We start from the raw sequence: 18701 nt of genomic DNA on the forward strand, positions 1-18701 counted from the left end.
GCTTGTACTGAGCCCATCACCAAAGGGGAGAGCGAGAGCCAGTGAGCACCCTTCGCTAACGGGATTCCTGCTGCTTTCTCGGGGTGGGGGTGGGGGTCAGGGGTCAACCTACACTCTCCACTGACAGCCCCGTCACAGAGCCCCCAAAGGTGGTCTTCTTAGGTGCTCAGCGGTCACCCTTTTGAACTTTTAAGGTGTTAGAAGCCAACCTTTGTCAATCCCTGCTTAGAATCAACCTACCAATGAGCATCGTTTCCTTATCTCTGCCTTTCCTCATGAGCATTAGCTTATCTGAGTTAGTACTTATGCGCTGCCTTTTTAACCTCAAGTGCTATTAAGCAACCTCCCATTTAATGGCCCATTTAACTGGGAACAGAGAGACGAGCAGTATAAACTTTGAGATCTGAAAGACTAGGATTCAGATTTTCCCTCTGTCACTTGTTACACAGCTTGGGCACACTGTTTAACCCTTTTGAGCTTTAGTTTCTTTATTTATAAAGTGAAAATAATAATGTTAATTCTCAGAGTTGTGAAAATATAACTAACTCAAATGAGACACACGGTAGGTACACAGACCTTCAATAAATGTCAACTAACCCCGTCACCCCCAAGTTTCCCCGTGAGGGGATGGCTCATCTAACATTCTGGATAACAGTTCCTAAGGCATTATAATCAATATGTTAAAGTTGGTGTGAAAGACTGAAATAATATTGGCCATCAGTACACAGAACCTGTGGGTCTGGGGGCTTCTCTGGCGGGAAAGGGTAGCACATAAGCCAAGGGATGTTGCAGCAAGGAGTCGAGAGTCCAAGAAAAGACAAGACAGATACAATCTGAAACTGGGATGAGGATATTCTAACCATGTCCCGCCATCTATTCACGCATCACGGATTCACCGAGATAACAACGTAGCAGGAGCTGAATGAGGCTCGGAGGACACGAGAGCAAGCAAGGCAGGTGAGTCCAGTGTAAGTAAACAAATAAACAGATGATGATAGGATGTAACAAGGGCTCCAAAGGAAAACAGCCTGTATGGGGGCCAACTTAGGGCCACGTCCAGGGAGGGGCTGGGACACTCATGGCTCTCACTGAGGGATTAACAACAGCAGTGCTACAGAGCCACGAGTCACTTCTCAGTACTACTGATAAAGACAGATGCTTCAAAATCAATCAGCAGGCACTCACTGATTGCCTCCTAAGAGCCCGGCACTGGGCTAGACACTAGAAAACCAGGTAAGGAGATGACGTGGACGCACTTGCACACGACCTTACAATCGAACTGCGGAGTGACGTCTCACACACAGAACAGGTAAGTTGCTGCAGGGTGCACACAGAGGAGAGCACAGCAGTCATTTAGGGCTGGGTGAGCGTGGGGCTGGCTAGAGGGGGCGGGGAGGGTGGGGTTCGAAGCGGAAAGGGGCCTGAGCTGGGCTCCACAGGCGTCACGTGGGCAGGTGGAAGAACGGGAGGGTTTCCGGGAGGGGATGCTAGCATTGTTAAACGCAGCGGGGGGTGACATCAGTGAGAATGGGGGAATGCCACCGCATCTGGGGCCTTTGGGAAATTAGACTGCCAGGGATTTGAGGCCACACAGGACTGCAGTCGGGGGGTGTGTGTGTGTGTGAGAGCGTGAGCTCACGTATGTATGCCCCACACGCGCACACTCACACAGTGAAAGTTAACTGAGATCTGGGGTGGCAGGAGATGAGAAAACACACGAAATTTATGAAGAACAGAAGAAACAGATGTTTGTTGGATTTTACGTGGGAAGCGCTATGCTGGAGACACAAAGTGAACAAGACAGGGCGCCAGTCCTCACGGCCTCAGCAGGCTAGCGGGGGTCCAGACAAGCAGGCAGTTTTTCTGACAGTGGGTTAGGTTCTAGGACAGGGGAAACTCTAGGGGCTATGGGCCCACAGGTGAGGCACCAGATTTTGGGGTCAGGATAATAAGCTTTCCCAGGGCCTCCTAACTTCCTCCATGTCTGCAGAGGAGTGGGCAAGAATATACTAGGGTGGTCGGTTCCTTTGGGTTCCCCAGAGAGACTGGGAGCCCCTTTCTCAGGATGCCTTGATGAACAGGGTATACGGGTACCCGTCTGTGGGGAACGCGGGCATCTGAGGCGCTGGGTTACATCAGCTGGAGATGCAGCGCCTGCGCAGCTCAGATGCTGCCCTCTGCAGGTGCGCAAGACACTCGGGGAGGGGCAGCTCCACACCCTCCGCCCCAGTCCCTTCGTCTCACGAGGGTCTCACGAGGCCCGAGGCGCCTTCGAGTCCCATGAGAATACAAAAACCTTAAGGAGAACCCCGTGCAGCTTTCTATTCCGTTTCTCCAGCTTACCGTGTAATTTTCTGCTAGGAAAATTTTACCCACGGCTTAAATTTGAAAAATTTGCTAGATTATAATTTTTTAAGCCCATACAAATAAAGCCAGTACTTAAAAAATCCGAGGCAGACGTAGTTAAACCACCGCCCTGGCCTTCCCTGGGGCCACCTCTGTGTGCAGCACGTGGAGGGACGGCCCAGCGCCCTGGAGCGCGATGCCCGGGAAAGCTGGCAGGGACACGGCCAAACGCTTCTTCCCACCTCTCTTTAAAATACATTGTCTACCTTAAGAATGAAGACAATATAGGTGATGGGGAGGAAAACGTTGTTATTCATCCCGTAAAATCATGCTCAGAAGCAAAACACAAGCTGACTGCCCTCCGCGCTGTCTCCCAGGGCTGGGAGGACGGAAGGCGGCACTTACTGTTGTTGGCACTACGGGATGGCTCCTCCCACGAAAACATCTTGTCGGATGTGCTTCACTGATACTTCTGACATGTTTAGTTAACGCAATCATCACGCGGTTAACACAACAAAGCGATCTGTAACAGCTGCCTCCGCGCCACCTGGAAGGACCCTGCAGCACTTGCCCCCCACCACCACCCCGCGACCCCCCACCCCACGAGGCCTTGGGTGGGAAACTTCCTTTGACTGGGTTTTCCTCCTCAGATGAGTAACTGTATCCCTCTCTTGGTTCAGGGTGTTGTCCTTATACAAAGACAGGCGACATCGTCCTCCTAGGGGATCGGGGAAGCCGCTGGCAGAGAGCTAGGGACCTGGCATGTCCTTCTCTGCAGCTCTTGTGGACACGGAAGTGGGGCGGGGGGTGTCGGAGGACATGGTGGCGCGTGGGCCCAGCAGGGGTCACTGGTTCACGCCGGGGCTCACGGGGAACCGAGTTCTTTCCCGTGGGCTTCTCGAGGCCTGGCCTGCAGTCCTTGGCCAAGCAGGGAGGGTGAGTCGCTGCTCCTCCAGCGGCGGCTCCCCTGCCCCATCTCCACCGCCCTTCTATTCCCAGGAGACACGTGCAAGCTTCTAGAGCATCTTCTGAACATCACATTCACTCAGTGCCCCGCAGAGCACAGTGTGCTCTCAGAACACTGCTCAATTCTGTCTCCTGTGGGAAGGAGTCGACGTTTGTTTATTAAGAACCAGCATGAAAAAAAAAACCAGCGTGAAATAAGTTAATTCTCATCCAAAAAAAAGAAGGAGAAAGGGGTCTATCAAGTCTCCCATTTCGGCACATAGATAGAAATTCTATCCTTCTTATTTCTGGAAGCCCAGGAGCTAATAAATTCACCAGGCTGACAAAGGAGGTCGGGCGGAAGCTGTCTACACAAGTAAGTAACTGATTTGTTTCATTCCGTACAAATGAGGTTCTCCTTTCTGACCTAAGCCATTTTCTAAGCATCATCCAAGGGCAGCAGCCTCTCCCGCCAGGCTGGGACACGAGCTGTGTGGACAGAGGAGGGCGGCCCGGCTCCCACCGGCCTCTCCTTCCCGCGCCGTGACCTCCGGCCGACCACGGCCCCTGGTTCAGTCTCCTCATCTCTGAAACAAGCAGCTGTCTGTGACAGTTTCCCTTGTGCTCTAAAATGATTCTAAGATGTGACATGAAGTGTGAGGCTGGTCTCCACTCTGGCCGGCACCTAAGGGGCTTCAGTCGTAAGCCCATGACTGGAAAGTGGCCCTGCCAAGAAAGAGACATTCTGAATCACTCAAAACCATGAAGAATGTTGGCTCTGACTTCAGAAGGGCAGGAAAAACAAATCCATGCCCAGACGGGCACTTGCTGACTGGCTGTCTCTGCCTTTTTAACTCCTCAGGGCCTGAGTGCTTCTCAAGAGCCTTCTGACGCTCTGATGCTTCAACGCCGTCAGGCTGGTACCCTTTGCCGGCTTCCTTACAGGCGGCCATGCCAAGTCCGGGGCGAATGCTCATTAATCTTTCTGTATGGTCACTGGGATCGGCTTTTTTGCAACTTCCACCCCCAAAGCAGATTAGTTCTCCCTCCCAACACAGGTCAAAAAATAAAGAATAAAGCTGCCCTCTTTTTAAAATCCTCTCTCCAAACTGCACGCTCAAATCCAGTGAGTCTAGAGATTCTTTAGATTGGAATGGATTCTAGAACCAACTGACCTCTGACTTCCAAATGCATTTCAATTTGGTCTTTATTGATCTGAGATCATAAAGGTTGTAGGAATCAGGATATGGCTCTGGTTGCTAGTAGAAGCTGCATTAATTCTTCCTGCCTTCGAGAAACTGGGAACACTTGTGGACCGTCCGTAGTTTTGTGTGGCTCATGGAAAGTAAACAATATAATAACAGAGAAAACCCAACTTCCTGGTCACAGCTCACAGCATCTTTGGCAACTAAGTAGCGAGTTCCCTGGCCCTGCTGAAAACTGCCCCAAGGTGGTCAGAGCATGTGCATACACCCAGTGCTCAAGACAATTTGCCCAAGAAAATGACTGGGTTTTTGCCTTCAGGGACACTTCAGCTGTAGAGAATACCTGGGCACACGATGTGTGAAGTTTAAAAAATGAAGCTTTTTTTTTAAGTTAAAGAACTGCATACTCAAAAAGCAAGAGACGTGATGCTGTTTTCTCCGATTCTGAAAGCTCACAGTGGCCACAGCACAGTTAACCACACAGAGCATTCGCATTCAGGCAACTGTCTGATTGTCACCAAACTTGTTACGGCCTTATAGGAACTGAGCAAGCCGGGAGTATTTCCTAAGAGCTATTCAGTTGTGAAAATGTAGAGGGCCTTCTGTTTTGTCTTTTGGAAAATCTAATCAGCTAAAATGATGACTTGGTAGTCAGACTTGCACTTCTTTTGCTACTTGAAAAAGGCTTATTTTGCCAGGCAAGGAGAGAGATCATGGTTAACTTGTTTTTTTAGACTGAGGTCATCTCTATTCATTGGTGTAGTAAACAAGCCAGACTTAAAACAAAACAAAAAAACACCAAAAACAAAAACAAACAAAAAAACAACCCTCCTTTCAAGAACAACACTACATTTTTATCTTCTCTGGGATGAACTAAAAGCACCATAATTTTTTAAAGACAATAGCCATCAGAGTATCTATGAATGATAAAGAAAACTTAAAAAAACCTTAAACCTCATTTGCTCATTTCCGAGAATATCGACAGCTTAAGATATCTCTTCATATCATTTTATTCCTTAAGCTCTCTTAATTTACAAGGTCTAACAGAATCTTAAACCATCGTTTTAAAATCCTCTTCATTCCATTCTTAAAGATATCCGTAAATGGATAATTATGGTACGTTCAAATGAAACAACCACAGCCCATAAGTATAATTGTGAGAAAAACTCTCTGTACTTTGCCAAAGATACCAGCTAGAAACTACCATTAGGACAGTTTCCTTTTTGGTCTTCAATTGCCTTTATTTCACTTTCCTATCAGCTCGGTGACACTCTAGATGCATAAAGCTTTCTCCGCAGCTCTGGCGGTGCCCTGAGAGCCTTGCAGAGCCGGGTGAGGTGGAGAACTCCCGGTGTGCCAGGGCACCGTTCCCAGGGCGGTGACTCAGCTCTGGAGGCCACCTGCTGCAGGGGTGCTGCCACTTTCCGGGTCATTGCCAGTCACGAGGGTAGAAGGACAGGACAGAGCTGAATGGACCCAAAGAATCAACAGCTCAGAGCCAGGTCAAGGGCAGCGTCAGAAGGAAAACCTTTGTTTATAGAAAGTCCAGCCTTTCCAGGTGAGGCTCTGTGTAGTAGAGGGGCTTCACACCTGGGGGCTAAGCATCTTGGTCACCACCTGGGCCTCTGGCTGTGGTATAAAATGAAGGCAGGGCCACAGGGCAGCTCCCACTTTCAACACCACTTTGATCAAGTCACCATGGTTTTCAAAAGTAACAAAGGGCATCCGCTGCCAGCAAGATAGCCCATTGCTTTTGAGGTCTTTCCTCCGCCTAAGTCCAAACTTTCTCCAGGGCATCCTCTCGACTTCCTTTAGGTAAACCCTCTGCTCCAACTGAAATCGGCTGCCTCCACCGCCCCACTCTGCGGGGCTCCCTCCCTCTGGTCTGTTTTTCTGTTTTGAGAGGCCGGGTGGGTTGCCAGCAGCCACAGACACTGAGCTACTCCACCTGGGATCCTTCTCATTCTTTGCCAGTTTCAGGTGTACAAAACCGCTAAGGTTCAGTTCAATATTCCCTTCTCGCTCTACGGAGCCTCCCTGGACCACTCGGGCATGTCACCCTCTCCTGCACTCACAGCACTTAACATCTTAACCGTGCAAAGCCAACCGATGTTTACTCAGTCCTTCCAATGTGTTAAGTCCTTTCAGTCAACGACAAACACTTAAGGGACGTGTGCTCCACGTCAGACAGCATGTCAGGTGCTCCGAGTATGAAGGGAAAAGACACCGTCCCTGCAGCAGGAGTTTACCTCCCTCGCAGGACAGAAGCACGCGAGCATCGCCACCTAGTGGAAGGAGCTCTGCCTGCAGACTCAGCAGGCTTTACGGAGTAACTCTAGGCTGAATTTTGAAGGAAAAGGAGGGTTTTAACGGAGGGACAAGGTTGGACAAGGAAGGAAGGCAGGTGCTACAGAAATAAGACGGCGAGTTCTCTTCGGTATCTCTGCAGCTTTGGGTTGAAGGGCTGCGGGGCACACGGGGCTGGGAGGTGGGCCGGGGCCTGGGCGTGAGGGGCTTTGCACTGGCCGAGTACCTACGTTGTATGAGGTGGATCAACAGGGTGTGAGAGAGGCGGACGGCAGGGCTGGCTGGGGTCAGGAGTGCTGAAGGGCTGAGGCACTTGGACATACATTATCTTGCTCAGTCACCACCACATTCTTGAGCTCTTTGTTTGGCAATTAATCACACACTGCCTTGTGACACGTTCACATCTGCTATCTCGTTCCCTAACGTGGCCTGCATGCTCTGTCTTCTCCCCGGCTAGACGGTCAGCTCCTTGCAGGCACAGAGCAAAGCCTTCTCTCTGCTGGCCCACAGTGGCCAGCGCAGTGCCTCATACCCACAGACGGTCAGAAACACACGCCTTTTTTTTTTCTTCCCTGTTCTTTTTTTTTAAATTGAATGAAGTACATTTGATTTAACACAGGTCTTAATTGACACTTCAGGATGTGCTCTTGCCGCCTGTCAAATAAGTAATTAAGTCCATCAGCAAATAATTCTTGAGACCTAGACTCTGGATGGTACTTTGGGCACATATCAAAAAGGTGTGCAATATAGGTGGGTGGGTCCTGCCATGGATTCTGGACTCTTCCACAGAAGCATTCTGAGTGAGCAGCAGGAGGGCGGGCTGGAAGGAGAGGTTAGCTGGCCTGCTCCGCGAGGTGATGCACTTCTCTTCACCCGCACTGACTGGCTGTGCCTTTACTCTCGGGCCTGGAGCTTAGCTTAGTTCTTTCCTGAGCTCCATCACGCCCAAGAGGAATTAGTCAGTGATCTGGGTCTTCGCCTGCTTTTATCCTGCCTCCCTTTATTCCCTCTATAGTGGTGAGCAACAGTGATATGCCAGACACTGTGACACAGAGAAAAAAAGTCTCCCCTCTCAGGTAGCTTATGTCTTGTGGGAGGGGAAGAAAAGCACTTGGTTATAAGGCAGTGTGCTCACGTTTTCTCCCTCCCCTCCTCCCTCTTACTACATCACATTATCTAATGTAATCCAGAGGGCTCCCTGGAGGAGGTGATACCTGAGACGACTCCTAAGAATGCACAGGTGTCAGCAGATGAACGGATGAGGAAAAGAGAGGAACACAGGTAAAGACGTGGTCCGGGGCAGAGAAGCGGGCTTCAGGGATCTTCTGAGAGAGGCACTGGAACCTGGAAAAGGAGGAGCCATTAAAGGGCTCTGAGTAAGAGAAAGACAATCAGATTTACATTTTAAAAAGATCAGTTGGAAGGCCAGTGGAAGAGCTTACTGGAAAGTAGTGACCTTGGAGTCCAAAGAGGGCAAAGTACGGATTAGAAAGATAACAAAGCAGAATGGTTAAGCCCTGGATATGGAGTGACACGTGTAGAGAGAGAGTGACTGAGAAAAGTCTTTTCAAAAGACCTTTAATAAAATGACTATTTCAGAGAGCCTCCATCAACAGGTTACACACGCACTGCTGATGCTGGCCCCAAGGGGGCAGCCTCACACAGCCATTCCATGGCCAGACCCTTCAGGATGCCGGGAGAGAATTTCCAGGTTTTTGTGCAGAAAACTGGGAGCACTTGGTTTTAACCACCAGAAGGGGCTGGCCTTTTCTAGGCCTTTTGGACTAACAATTTTGAGTGATGAAGAATATCTACCATTCTCAGCTTAGTTCCTTGTAAAGTCGATTTAAGACACTGTTATCTATTCAGGGTGGTTCTCTCCTTACCCAGAGATCTGACAAAACTTCAGGTTTGTGACTTACAAGGCAATCAGCACAACTTCACCTGCCCTCGACCTGGCTTTCTCTTCCCAGATTGCTCACCTCTTCAGCTCCCCCCTTGGATTCATAGATGCCCCTCGCCAATCCCCAAGGGAGTCCCGGACTCTCCTGCCCAGGCAGCCTTTAAAGATGTAATTCCCGGTGGAGGTTGGGTGGAACCACCCAAACTTAAGAGAACAGGGTTCTCCACCACATAGGGCAGAGCCACCAAGTAAATTCTGGAAAGGAGACACAAGCTCTCTGAACTTGCCCCACAAACATAACTTTTCTCCCACTGAGAACCTCTGTAGAAAGCATGGAGTATCAGGTGATTTGGGGGGTGGAGAGGTGTGGGCAGCATGAAAACTGGTGGTCTTGTCTCTCACTGGGATATCTGAAGGGTAGCCAGCCAAGCCCTCAGAGAAGTGTGTTGGGTGTTTGAAAACGTAGACTGAGAAGGAAAAGTTTTCAGTTTTCACCAAGGAGAACCAGCTAGTAAAGAGCTTGGCCCCATGACCCAGTCTGACAATGATCCTTGAAACTGCAGGAAACTGGCACATGCTGCCGGGACCTCGACAGGCCCAGGGGCACTGTCCCCAGGTCAGCGACACTGCCCACCTGAGACCCCATGTCCCCCTGCGCAGTTATCTGCGGGGGCTGCTGGGGCCTGTGCTCTGCGTGGGGCTGAGCCTTTCCTGGGGAGGCGAGGGCTGCTGTGTAAGCAGCCGGGGAGGAAGGCAGGCACAGAGAGGGCACCAAGACCCCAACCCAGGGCCCCTCGGGCTTCCTGGGTTGTCACTTGCTCTGACTGGCTCTCGTGACCACGTAGGTCTATTTGCCTGAAGAGGTAGGAGAAAGTAACAAGAGACTCCATCACTGGAACCAGCGTTTGTGATCCTTCCCAAGAAAGGCAAACCACCTTGCAGGCACTCCACACACTTTAACCCATTCAGGCCTCACAGTAGTCTGTGAGGTGGGTACTACTCCCATTTGACAGACTAGGAAACTGAGGCACCAAGACATTAAGTAACGTTAATGTGCCCAGAGTCACACAGCCAGCAAGTGGCAGAAGCGGGTTGCAGACCCAGGTAGCCTGACTTCAGGGCCTGTAGGTTATATCCTGTCTCATCTTATATCAAGAGCGAGAGGGAGAGGCCCGGGAACCTCCCAGGGTCACTGGTGCTCACGGGCTGGCGTGGATATTGGGGAGGGGGCAGGGATTGGATGGAAGAGACAGGGATCCGGCCTCCTAATCCCACCCAGTGCTTCCTCCATACAGTACGTGGTGCTTTCTGTGCTCTTACTGGCACCACTTGCTCAGAGGGCCAGAGAGACGGACCGGCCCTCAATCAAAACAACAACCAGCCAAGCAGAAGTTTACCAAAGAGGCAAAAACCCTTGTATGGAAATTGACCTACACTTTTCTTACTATAGGCAGAAGCTCTTCAGCTTGCAAAAGTGATTCTAGAGACAGCTGGTACATTCCAGACAGGATCCCTTCCTTTTATCACTTTGCAAGTTGTACTTGATTTATAACCTCACTGAAGCGTTCAATTGATTTACCATTGCTAGTGGTTTAAATCGGTTCACCCCAAATTTCAAGAACCTACTTGTAGAGGTCATGTCAGCATCAGAACTTCCACGTGTGCCTGAATCACCTCAGTGTAGGAAAAGAGAAAAAGAGTGAACTATGTCCCCAGGCCCCGATTTCCAGAGAAAACCACACCTCAGAGGGAAGGCACTGGTCCCTGGGTGGGACACAGAGCCCTCTGAGAGGCCCTCTAAGCAATGTCACAGACTCGAGCTGAATCGTGTGGGTTTCAAAGCTGCTTCATCAAATCGGCAGCCCACCAGGCCTCATGAATATTTGAAAGCATAATATAGAAGTGAAGTGAACCAGAGCAAGTGCGCCTGGCACTGAACCTCCCGCTGGGAAGTACTGCGGTAGGGGAGGAACCCGTGTCTCAGAGCAGCCCTGACAGACTAAAAATACCTTCTGCTTCTACTCTCATCCGTCTGGTCCCTGTCCCAGACGCAAGCTCAGCACAGCCTGGTCCACAGAATCTATTACATCACCGTCTACCTGCACTTCGTAACTGGATAAAGAAGGCGGAATAGTCTCCTTTTTTTCTTTCTCACGGACTCGAGGACAAATTTACAGACTAGGATATAATGACATTCTATTCAAACACAGGCGCCAAGGGTACCTGCTTCAGCCTGGCATCTCAGGAAAACTTTGGAAGTAGAGTCCTTTAAAGGAAATCGCTTACTTTACCTGCAGACTGGCAATAACGACTCACCCCAGAGATCCAGCTAAATGCGGGCACAGGAATTCTTAATGACAGTCAAGCCAATAAAATCTTATATAAAGGGAAACTTCTGCGTAAAATGCCTTGTGGACAAGCTGCTCTGACCTCCTCCTGCATCCTCAAAGCTCTTCTGCTCTGTTGCATAACCCATAACCTTGAGAACAATCAGCCCTTCCTGCCAGCAGCTTCTCCGCGTCCACCTGCCCCTACAGGTAGTAAAAGACAAAAAGGATCAGGACCAGTGCTCACACAACACGTCCCAGCGCTCTCTTCCTCCTGGCCTCACCCCACCCCCCAGCTTCGAAGTTCATTTCTTCTAAAATGGGGGCGAGGTGATTCAAAGGGCGAGGGTGCGCGGAAAAAGAGGAGGGACGCGTGGCCAGAGGCCTGCCCCGACCTCACGGGCAGCGCGGGGGAGCACTCCCTTCCCACACGGGACTCGGGAGGGGGGGGACTCGCTGAGCAGGAGGCCGCCGGGCTGCTCGCTGGGGAGGCCCAGACGGGAGGAGGTTTAACGTCAGAAAAGGGCCTCTCCCGCCCCGCCCACGGAAACAGCTCCACCGCTCGGCGGACCACCAGAACCTTGGGGGCCAAGAACGCAGGTTTCACTTTGCAGCCTTGACCAAGATTTTTGTTTAAATCCTGCCGCCTGGCTGTGTTCCCGCTCACAAGACTGGCACATGTGACCCACGGTACGGCGGGCAGATCATCGGTTTAAACCCAGTTCCATTTAAAGTCACTGTATAGTCCTGTGGGCATATTCTCACACTTTGGGGCACCTGATATGACTACTGGTTTCACTAAAATCTGCTTTTGCTGTATATCCTTGTTTATTCCCCTCAACAAGTGACAGTATCAGGAGAGGAAGGTGGCAAGGGGGACAAGGGCTCTCCTAAGAGCCTGGGTGCCTGGGCCGCGGACACTTCCGGGGGTCATTGAGCATGTCCCTGAGACCTCTGGGATGGACACCTTCCAGAGCAGGGAGGGACCAAGCTGAAGGCCTCTGAGGGGCTGCACCTGCTTGCCCCTCTCTCACCTGGGCCACACCTGCCTTCTTCCTGATCTTCAAAGGCCAGACTCGTTTCCCACTCCAGAGCCTCTTAAACGTGCTGATCTCCACGCTTGGAACCTTCCCCCCAACTCCTCCGCCCACACATTCCTTCCCATCCTGCAGCTCTAACCTTGGAGATCACCTCCTCACAGAACCACTTGAAAGGAAGGCCCTCTTGCATCACAGAGCACCTTTCCCCTCGTCTCATGGAGCCTGAGTTTTAATAGACTGCTTTTCTATGCATTTACTCAAGTTCCATGGTGACAGAGATCACTGTCATCATCTTCTCAGTGCTGACTAGTGCCTGGCACACAGCAGCTGCTCAAGAAATCTTTGTTGACTGAATGAACAATGACGCCAGCCTGCCTTGACCTCCGAGTCACTCTGATCTGTGAATGTCCTGTAGAAGGTACTTCTAACTGCATTGCCATCTCATCCTGACCTTGCCCACCCCCCAGTTAAACCATAATAAAATGCTGGGATGGCTTCTTACTGTGGATAACCAGGTACAAAAGGAGACGTCCATAACTGACACTCCAAACCACCGCTGGAGGAATTTATGAACTTTGTCTAACGTTCTATCGTGGTGGCAAAATTAATTTCTGTGTGAAATTAAAAATTCCTCCCTTTGACAACATTCCCAGGAGTACCTAGAACAGAGCAGGGCTGAGTATTAAATCCTGAACTTTTAAAGTTTAGGAAACGTTGCCCAAATCTCTCTCTCTGTCTGACTCTGTATTCCGCAGGTTACCTGCTTATGGAAATGACACAGGCCCTGCATTCCAGGTGAGTCCGTCACACCTAGCCCTGTGTGTCCAAGATGCTGCCAGCTCACTAGTTTGCCCTGCCGCCCGCCCCAGCCCGCCCCCGCCGGCAGGCCCGTGGAGAACACCCCAGTCTGACATTAAGATCTATTCAACTGGTCAATTACACAGCCAGCAACCTCTCAACAGCCTCTTAACTTGTCAACCGAACCAGCCCCCGACTCCTATCCTCTTGCTCACTTTCTCGGTGCCCAGACACACACACCTCCCACCCTGCTCATTTCGTACTCCCTAATACACCAGGATCTTACTCAATTTGCTCAAGAGCTTTACCAGAACCCCCGCAGTTCTCCATTTTTCCAAAAGCTCTACTACTCCCCTCCTCCAAATAAGAGCAGCAGCCAGCTTGGTCTGCATACAAAAGATTCACCGTCAACACCTAGAAACCTGGAAAGGATCCATCACAGGTCACTGTAAAGCTTTCCCTGGAAACGTGGGTGGGGATGGGGGGGTAGGAGGATGCCAAGGAAGACATTAAAAGGGAGAGAAATTAAAACCTGTTGATTCTCCCTCTGGATCTACTTGGTGAGGACAAGAATGACACACTGCTTTGTTACAGAGTCTAATACCTGAACTAAGACCGGCCTTGGAATATTCACGTGGTATGTCAGAACGTAAGACCTGGCGTAAGAGACCTAAGCTCAAGTCCTGGCTTTCCCACCTACAAACTGTGTATATGAACCGGGGTAAGCTGATGTTTCCATGTCAGTGCAACGGGGTTAAAGAAATTGACTTCCCAGAGTTGCGGTGAGGATTCAGTCAGGTAATATCATGAATGTACCTTAGGAACTGTCAACACTGGATATTTCATATATTAGCTTCCCTTGTCACCAAGTATGTCATTTCTACCTCTCTCTCATTCGAACATTTGCTGAGTACCTGCCATGTGTCAGGCACTGTCTTGTGTGTTAGGGTGTTTACCCAAAGGTAAACAATACCAATCCTGGCTCTTAAAGGGCCAGCGCAAGTCAGAGAAGACAGACAAGAAACAGGAAGTTAGAATTTGGTATGATGTGTGCACAAAAGGGTAAGCAGAGGGTGCTGTGGAAGCATGTGGGGCACTTGACCTGATCCTGAGCAGTCAGGGAAGGCTGCCTGGAGGACGTTTCATCTGAAGAGAACAGTAGTGGTCGGCTAGGAAGAGAGGAAAGGAAAGAGCTTCCACGCAGAGGGCAAACATGACCAGCTTCATCTGGCTGGACCAGAGACCATGGAATAGAGGTAAGGACGGGGTAATGCCAAAAGATGAGACCAACGCATGAAGGGCCTTTGTGCAATATCACTGGAAAACCCGTTCTTCCTGACTGAGGCATTATGTAGTCAGTCTACCAAGCAATAATAGTCTCATAAGATGACAGATTTCTGCGTCCTGACAGTGCGCTTAAATTATAGGGCCTGAACTTACTGGAAGGCACAATATTAATGATTCTATTCATTTCCAGTAATAAAAGAAAAGGGGATTCCATCATGGGCCACACCTCATCGCTTTTTTGGTAGCTGGGATAGTTGCTTTGTTAATTACCTTTTTTGGACATAACTACTCTCTTATTACCGAAAGCGCGTTGGCTGGAGCCGTGGGGGCAGGTTGTGGTAACGTGCATCGTTAATGACAAGCTGTAACCAGGTGAAGATCCAGAGCAAGGTAAGGCACGATAATGCCCAGCTTTGGGGGCTGCATCCATCCTCCCTAATATATGAAAACCACTACAAAAGATAATTGACTAAATGAAATTGAGTGGCCCCAAAGGATAAAAATACTTCCAAAATATGAGTGGTTTATGGAAACTGAATAGGATACAAATTAAGAGCTTGGGTTTAGGAGCCAGACTTCTGTGATTTGATCCTGGCTCCTCCATTTACTAGCTGTGTAATCTTGGGAGAAAAAACTTAATTTCTCTGTGCCTCAGTTTCCTAGCTGTAAAATGGGTATAATAATAGCACCTGCCACACAGGATTGTTTATTAAAACAGACAACCAAGTAAAGTACTCGGCCCAGTGCCTGACATATGGGGCCCAGCTAAAAGTGTTACCTACTGTTGTTAGTATTACTAATCTCTTGCACCTGTGTTGGGTCAGGTCTATTCTCACCTATTGTTTACATGAATGAACAATTAGAGGCCTGAACACAGAAATGAGTTATTCCTTGTTAATCCTGCCCCCGGAACAGTGAGGCCATAGGAAATACAACCGAAGTGACCTGGAATCCTTGGTTAGTCATGGTTGGTACAGATTAGGTCACAGCTAACTGACACTGTTATCACCACAGTGGTGATGATATTCATACTTCAGTGTCAAATGAGAGGGCTCTCAATTAAATCAGTACATGAAAGATTCTGTACTGGAAAATATCCCCCATCTACCTAAAACATCGTTTCTGTGCCCTCTGTTGTTTTTTTAAATCCCTGAGAGTAACACCATAGGGTATTTCATTAGAGTTTCCTCTTCAAGACATCTATCTTAAAAGTTAAGGATGGGGCTTCCCTGGTGGCGCAGTGGTTGAGAATCTGCCTGCCAATGCAGGGAACACGGGTTCGAGCCCTGGTCTGGGAAGATCCCACATGCCGCGGAGCAACTAGGCCCGTGAGCCACAACTGCTGAGCCTGCGCGTCTGGAGCCTGTGCTCCGCAACAAGAGAGGCCACGACAGTGAGAGGCCCGCGCACCGCGATGAAGAGTGGCCCCCACTTGCCGCAACTAGAGAAAGCCCTCGCACAGAAACGAAGACCCAACACAGCCATAAATAAATAAATAAATAAAATTAAAAAAAAAAAAAAGTTAAGGATGTACCTCACATATCTTATTTTCCTTACCAACCTGTTATATAATCCCACTGCCTGTGAATGTACCCCAAACCTTATTTTATGTTTAAAAACTTTATAATTTAATTTAAACTCATTTTAAAGCCAGTTATATTTTTGACATGTTAACCCCTTTGGAGATGCTAGGTTCCAAACAGGTACAACCCAACTTACAAAGCAGCTTTCGTACGATTCCCAAGTGCTAACATAACAGGACCTGGTAAATAACTTCATACTCACTCCATAGCATTTATGATCTCACAGTCGTATTTCCTGCAGACCTAGCCCGGAAACTAGATTTTAAAACTAGCTGTGGATTTAGAAGACGATTCATAAACCCTATGCACAGCATGGTGATGACTGATGGGGACAGCCGGTTCTTACATCAGTCTGCTTTACATTCTAATAGCGTGGAAAACAACAGGTTAGAGTAGTGCTTTGTAACTACCCTCCCCTTGCTTCTGGCAAATTAATGAAAGCCAAATAAACTCCATACTTTAGTATCTGTGTATCTGTAGAGTGAAAGGCAGCACTGGGCTGGGTGGGGCGTGATGGTGTTCGGGAGGTGGGCAGAGGGGTAAGGCTGGAGGCGCCGCGTGTTCAAAGGGAGGGTAACAGGAAATGGCCCAGCGGGTTTGGGAAGCAACAAGCTGAGTCTTGCTGGAGTGTAAAGGCGAGAGGGGACAGTGGCATGGGAAAAACTCAGGTTCTTGAACTTTTCTTTTTCCTGAAAATCCCTCAAATAGGATGCCTCTTCTGAATACTGATATTACTAGAATATCAATTTAGATTATGTTAAATTTTTTCAGTATAGCTATCCTTCCATTTCAAAGCACTCGTTGGCTAGACTTCTAAAATACTATTGCATCATCCGCTACGAGCAGAAAATTTAGAACAAAGGTGACACTGGACCACAGGATGAGTCTCCCGGAGGTCGAGGAGGGAACATGCTCTGTAAGCAGCTAGTCAGCTAATATGCTTCCTGTGAGTAAGGCTTCCCCCTGTGCGCCGTCTCAGGAATGCCCTCTCATTCCTTTCACAAGGAACTAACGGCTTTACAATTCTAGCCCTAGATCCAGAGTCTGGTGAGCTTCATCGATGGTCTTAACAGCCTGGAAAGTATTATTCAAAGAAACTGGAAAAAAACAAAACAAAACTGTCTTCCCAGATTTCTGAGAAAGGGGTGAATACTGACCTACATTTAATGCTCTAGATTAAAATCAAAGGTTTAGGATAAAGAAAAAAAATCTTCTATATAATCTAATGAAATCACCTTATTCTGCATATAGGAAATTGAGGCTTGGATGGGGAAAAAAAAGTACAAAAATTAAACCATGGTTAATTTCTAGCGGTGACCACGGGTGAGTCTTTTAACGCAGGTTGTGCCTTCTTCCATCGTCTAAGTGTATGCTGCACCAAGAGGCAGACGCAGTAGGTCAGTCTGCTGTTAAGACATGGCTGCAAACCCATCTCTAAGCTGAGATGCTTTCAAGCACCAAAAACTCATGGGAATTTAGGGTGCTCATCATTTAGGCTGGAAAGAGGTGACTAAGCTCCTTGACCTAAGGTTTATTCATCCTGATCACTCGCTGTGAACCAGGGACATTCAAAGCCAAACGTTAGCAGGGCAGGTCTGGGACAGGCTGCCCTGGGCAAAGCAGCCTTCATGCTGAGGGCTCAAGCGGCAGAGCCTGATGGCAGCCGCTCGGGAACGTGGCTGACTCCGGCAAAAGCCTTCTCTCAAAGCCCACTGAGGCCCAGCCAGCCCCCTTGCCAGCTCTGGCAAGGCCCACCCACCACAGACTTCCACAAGCATCTCGGTGTCTACTGAGTGGCCTTTCTATCCCTTTCTTCAATGTCCTCTTCAGTTCCATCTGAAAAGAACAAAAAGCAACTGTACTGTAGTGGAGGACGGAGCCCTTAATAGAGAATGATGTTTGAAAAACAAACCCATCGTGATGTGAATCATCATCATAACGCTGACAAATCAAACCATATCCATGAAATTAAGAGAAACCAAGCAGTTTCTCTTGGTATCTATTAGGATGTTCACTATTTTACTGTATTAATATAAATTGCTAAAAGTTTCCTGGAAATCAAGCCTACAAGTTAGAGAAAAAACAGAATGAAGGAAAATGTCTTTGAGCCCAGTTTTGAATTCAAATGATTCAGGAGGTTTAAAAGGTATTACATGAATAGATAAATGATAAAGGAAAAAGTGCTAAAACATTAATTGCAGAATCTAGTAGGTGTATATATGGGGGTTCACTGTAAAATTCTTTCAACTTTGCTGTGTGCTTGCGATTTTTTATAATAAGATGTTGGAAAAAAAGTATTTTCATATCTCCGCTCGGGTGCTAATATCCACCAAAACTCATGGACTCTTACAGCTACATATAACAGTACAGGGTCTTGAAATATAAAAGAAGCACCAAAGATTAACTGGGCAAATGCAGATGACTCAGCACACAATGTTGAGGGATCTACTTTGTGGAAAAAAAACCCCATTTGGATCTTTTTCTCATACTTCTTCTAATTTGGTGGATTTTCCATAAAAAATGTTTCTCTAAATTTTTAATTAGATGAATATTTTCCAACTTCTGGGTGGGAAGGAATTCCTAAGCCCAAGGTAACAGAAGTCACAAAGAAAAAAAAAAAACCAGACAAAAATCATTTCATTTTCAGCTAAATAAAATGTAAAGGTTCTATATCTTAAAAAATCATAAGCAAAATTAAAAATCAAAGAAGCTGGGAAAAATATTCTCTGCAAATATCACATGCACACGTGCACACACACACACACACACACACACAAGACTAAATAAATTACAGAACAGTTCAAATACATTATAGAATAATTACACTCCAACAGAGAAGTTGGTAATGGACATGAACAGAACATTTACAAAAGGAAACAATGGACTAATAAACATAAACACATAAAGAAGTTAAACTTTACGGATAGCCATGAAAAAATGCCACATGCCTGTCACAGAGT

The 18701-nt window shown here is 48.2% G+C and overlaps 1 protein-coding gene across 4 annotated transcripts in view; it reads right to left on the bottom strand.

The window, feature by feature from the left end:
* The window catches only part of LOC309632091 (uncharacterized protein), a 204679-nt gene that overhangs the window by 12438 nt on the left and 173540 nt on the right, over positions 1–18701 (bottom strand). For 2 of the 4 annotated variants that reach the window (XR_014246721.1, XR_014246722.1), the window contains one exon: positions 2973–8147. The exons of the other annotated variants lie outside the window; for them this stretch is intronic. The gene's annotated coding sequence lies outside the window, so the exon portion shown is untranslated. Of the gene's footprint in view, positions 1–2972; positions 8148–18701 lie in introns of those variants that run through there. 4 annotated transcript variants of the gene reach the window in all.

Source organism: Balaenoptera borealis (assembly GCF_965194805.1).
Source record: "Balaenoptera borealis genome assembly, chromosome: 7".
NCBI classification, from domain to species: Eukaryota; Metazoa; Chordata; class Mammalia; order Artiodactyla; family Balaenopteridae; genus Balaenoptera; species Balaenoptera borealis.